This window comes from Alligator sinensis, unplaced genomic scaffold (genome assembly GCF_000455745.1).
Source record: "Alligator sinensis unplaced genomic scaffold, ASM45574v1 scaffold366_1, whole genome shotgun sequence".
Classification (NCBI taxonomy): Eukaryota; Metazoa; Chordata; order Crocodylia; family Alligatoridae; genus Alligator; species Alligator sinensis.
In genome coordinates, this window is record NW_005841851.1 from 2,755,284 (window position 1) to 2,759,762 (window position 4,479).

The 4,479-nt window shown below is 44.7% G+C and overlaps 1 protein-coding gene across 10 annotated transcripts in view; it reads left to right on the plus strand.

The window, feature by feature from the left end:
• PRKCZ (protein kinase C zeta) overlaps nt 1–4,479 on the plus strand; it is a 223,187-nt gene that overhangs the window by 40,887 nt on the left and 177,821 nt on the right. The gene's annotated exons all lie outside the window — the stretch shown is intronic.

A 4,479-nucleotide genomic window follows, 5' to 3' on the forward strand; every position in this document is an offset into this window, starting at 1 on the left:
ATTTTTTTTCACAATTATTTTATGGACTTGACTGTGCTGAGAAATACCAAATGCGTCAGATAGAATGAATAATTGGTAGGAAACATTGCTGTCTTCATTAAAAATATTCTGTAAATATTTAAATCTTTCAAAGCCTTGAGGTGTTGCTGTTACTGCTTGCTATTTTCATAGATAGAAAAAATATTTCGGATATTGTGGCGCGGCAACTGCTGGTGCATCTTAACTTTAGTTATTTAGTGTAAATTTGGTATGTATGAAAGTAACTATACCTCAACATTTACTCTGTAAAAGCAAATTGATGGGATAAGTCCAGTAATAGAAATTTCTGAAAAATTAAAATGAACTTGTTTTTACTCATGTTTCAATCCAGTAGTATAAGGCAATATTGTGACTGATGTGAAACAAGATCTTTTAATATAGGGCTACAATTCATGAATGAGGTAACTATATACAGTTGGCAAAAATTAAAATAATATAGACAATTTATATTTACTTCACTGAATGAGATTTTTTTAAAAGCTTGTTACTGTATTAATTTACTGTAATCTGTTAACTTTCCTTTGAGCTGTAGAAAATGGAGCAAGGTAGAACAAATACCATATTCACTTAAATGTAAGACTTTTCCTCCCCAGTTTACATGGGGTGGGGTGAAAAGCTCCCATCTTACATTTGCATACCAGATCCTCCTTCCCACTCCATTAAATACATTGTCTAACATTAAACTGCTGCTAGAAACCGCATGTGCTCAGTCATGGAAACCAACTATGAGGTTGGTTGATTGCAGCCCATGCTGCATATGTCCATAAAACACATGGACTATATTGGGCCAACACACTGGAAACCTGCTAGAAGACTAGGTTAGTGCAACCCATCTGAATAAGATATAGTGCCCATTGTGCTCAGTCCCCCTTAGCGCTGACTCTTTTTTGAAGTCATGGTGAACCACTACATCAAATACATTTCCTCTTCACTCCCACAGTTGAGCAGCACCTTTTTTTTTTTTTTCCTTCCTGTTTCCAGTTATTCCTGTTTCTTCATCATCCTTAAATGTCTGGCAAACATCACCAAACTTCTATATAGATGAGAGGCTTTGTCTTCTCCTCTCTTGGCCTGCCTCAAGTGATTAGTGTGGCCCCACCTTTCATGGGTGGCAATGGACCAGACAGCCCCACACTTCATCTGCATTTAAATATTTGGAGGGTCCCAGGACTTGTTACAAAAGCACCTGGTTCCATTCATGAGTGAGGGGCTAATTCTCACATAGACCTTTTGTTGGGGGTGTCTGGAGTACACGCATACACTGAGCAGTCCTGGGCTGTGAGGTCACCATGGCTTGAAATGCTATTGTCTCTGCTGGGGCCCAGCCCAATTAACTATATGATAAACAGGGATACAGGTTTTTCATTTGCTGCAGAAAAATGTGGATTTTCCCTTTGCAGGCTGGTAGAGTTCCAGCCTGCAAGGGGCTGCTTGGGGTTGTGGGGAGCAGGAGGAGGGCAATCAGGCAGGGGGCACCACATGCAGCCAGGCATCATGGTGGAGAGCAGCTCAAGCAGCTCCCTACAGGTAAGTCTATGGGGGTGCATAGGTAATGTGGCAGGGTGTGGGAGGGCATATGTGATATATGTGGGGAGCATGGAGAGGCAAGTGACTTGTGCACCCACAGTAGGGCATGGGCAGGAGTCACCTGTGTAGCTCAGTGGGCAGGACCCATGTGGAAGGGCAGAGTGGGGTGACAAGACTCATTGTTGTTCCTGCTGCTGCTGCCTCCGCTGTAGCCCTTACACCAGTTGTGCCACCAGCAGTGTGAGCAATAGCAGACCGGACACGCACACACCCCTGCACTGTCCTCACCTCCAGCTGCTTATATGGCAGGCCATAGCTCTCTACTGCCACTGCTTCTCCCCTTAGATCATGGCTTTACCCCAGAGGAGAGGTGGTATGGGGGCAGTGCAGGTGGCCTGAGGGGAGCAGCGGTGGTGGTTAGGCCCTGGCAGTGGGGTAGAGCCGTGGCCTAGTGCATGATAGGCTGGTGGCAGGAGAAGGTGAGGATAGCATGGGCTGCCCTGCCCCCCACCCCCTCCCCCATGTCTGTTACTTAAGCTACTGGCAGCGCAGCTGGCACAGGGGTTCTGGTGGCAGTAGCAATGAATCTTTCCGCCCCATGCCACGTCCTGGCTGCTGGGCCACAGTGGCCACTCCTGCTCGTTCCATTCTGGCCAGGCTGCAGTTCTGCCCTGCTATAGGTTCAGAAATCTGGGGGGGACACATACCCCCCTGCCACATCTCCTATTAAAAGAGCTTACAGCCACTTGCATGGGGGGTTTTTTCATATCCCAAAGACCATCATTCTTATGGAAACTAACAGACTTTCTTTCAAAGGAGTACAATATTTTTTAAAGCAGAATATGAAAAATAAATATGTTAGGAGTGCATTAGTACACTACAGAACAGGGGGGAGCTCTGATTTTTTTTTTTTTTTTTTTTTTTTTTTTTTCATGGTTGAAAAACCAAAATGTAATGTTTAGAAATGTAACTTGAGATGCTCTTTAGATTTCAGAAAACTAAATAATTTTAAATAATAGAAGAATTTACTTTATTTTAATGATTGAGGCACTGGTAGGCTTCCAAATTGCTTTAAAATTGTCAATATATCTATAAAACATTGTGTTCGACTGGTACTTGTGTGTATATGTATATAGTGTTCCTTTATTTTAATCATGGAAAAATGTGGATTTTGGGGAGTTTTAATAAGAGAATTTTGGATTTTTAAACAGACAACCTGGATCCCCAAGATAAAGTTATAAACCTTTTGGTTTTGGACTGTTATCAGGTATAGTTTGTACTATGTAAAAATGCTGCTCAGAAAGTATGCTCATAGAGTACCTGTGCTGAAACTTGCAGGGCCCCCGAATCTGCGTGCGGGGTTATGCCCTACCCTCTTACCATCACATGCAACTCGTGGGGTTGTGCTTAGGGAGGAAACGGAGCCTGAGCAGGATCTGACAGTAAGGGGCTGAGAGAAGTAGCAGAGACTGCAGGGATAAGAAGTGGGGGGCAGAGAGCAAGGGGGCCACCTGAGCCCCCAGCTGCTATTTTCCATGCTGTAGTAGTGGCAGGGGGGAAAATTCAAGACAGCCCTTTGACCATTAAATTCTATACCTGGAAACTTGTAATAAATTTATACATTTTTCCATATATAGAATCTAATTATTGGGGGATTGTCTTCTATTCAGGGTCATTTTAGATTAGAGTAAATATGGTATCATAGTTTATTTCAGATTTCTTGATACTTGAGCTGCAAAGGATCAAAGAGCAAAGAGGCACTTAAAATAAATCAAATACAGATTTGAAGGATATTTTAGTGGTTTTGTACAAAAATGAGTCTATCAAATAGAATTAAAAAAGGTAGGTGTACAATAGAGGAGAAAAATCTTTCCTTCTCTATAAGTTAATTTTAGAAAGGATGACGGTATGTTTTGTACCTTGATTAGTAGTGTTTAGAAATGTAATTTAAGATGCTTTTTACATTTCAGCAAACTAAATCATTTTAAATAACAGATTTATTTGGACGTCAGTCCCTTTTTAGTATTAAATGGAATGAGCTGTTTGAGAAACATTTTATCTACATATTTTCAGTTCACTCAGTTCCATATAAATGAGCATCATACTGACTTCACCTCCCTTGGTTGTGTAGGTTGGGGGTCGTCAACTGAAAGGTCCCAAGGGGCAGAGTGGGGTGAGAGCAGGGCTGCACGGTGAGAGAGGGAGTGGAGCAGGGGCAGGGCCATGGGGTGGGTCGTGGGACAGTTGGAGCTCTGGACAGCTTGTCTAGGGGCACGGGTGGGCAGAAGCATGGGGTACATGTGCTCTCTGGATTTGTGTGTGGGGCAGAGCAAAGGCGGGCTGCTGCCATTGCCTCGGGAACAGTGTGCTGGCTGCGCCACATCCCCTGGCCACCTAGTGGAGGGAGGCACATGGCATCGTACAGTAGGCCCGTGCGAAGCGGCTAGTATTTGCTTTGGTTTTGGATTTGGCCGATTCAGGGGACAGTGATTCGATTCGGTGATTTGAATCACTGTCCCAAATCGATTCGGCCAAATCTGATTCAGATATTCAGCAGCAGCCAAATCTCCAAATCGCCCAGGCCCATTGCCTGCTCTCCCAGCCTGGCAATGGCTGCCCCACCAGCCCCAGCTCCTAGTACTTGGAAAAGAAAAGCCCCAACTCACTGCCAGGTGTGGGGTGATCCCTGCTGCCCCCCACTGCCATGCTTCATGGGGGACTATGCACAAGCCCCCCGACCCCTGCCCTCCCCAGCTCTGGCTTTTAAGAACCCTCCCCAACCCCTACTCACTGTTTCTTCTGAGCAGGGGGGCAATCCCCGCTGCCCCACACTGCATGGGGAGCTCTGCATGAGCTCCCTGAAGCCTCGAGCCCGAGTTCTGGGGTTTTTCCTCTTTCTTTTCTTAAATGTCT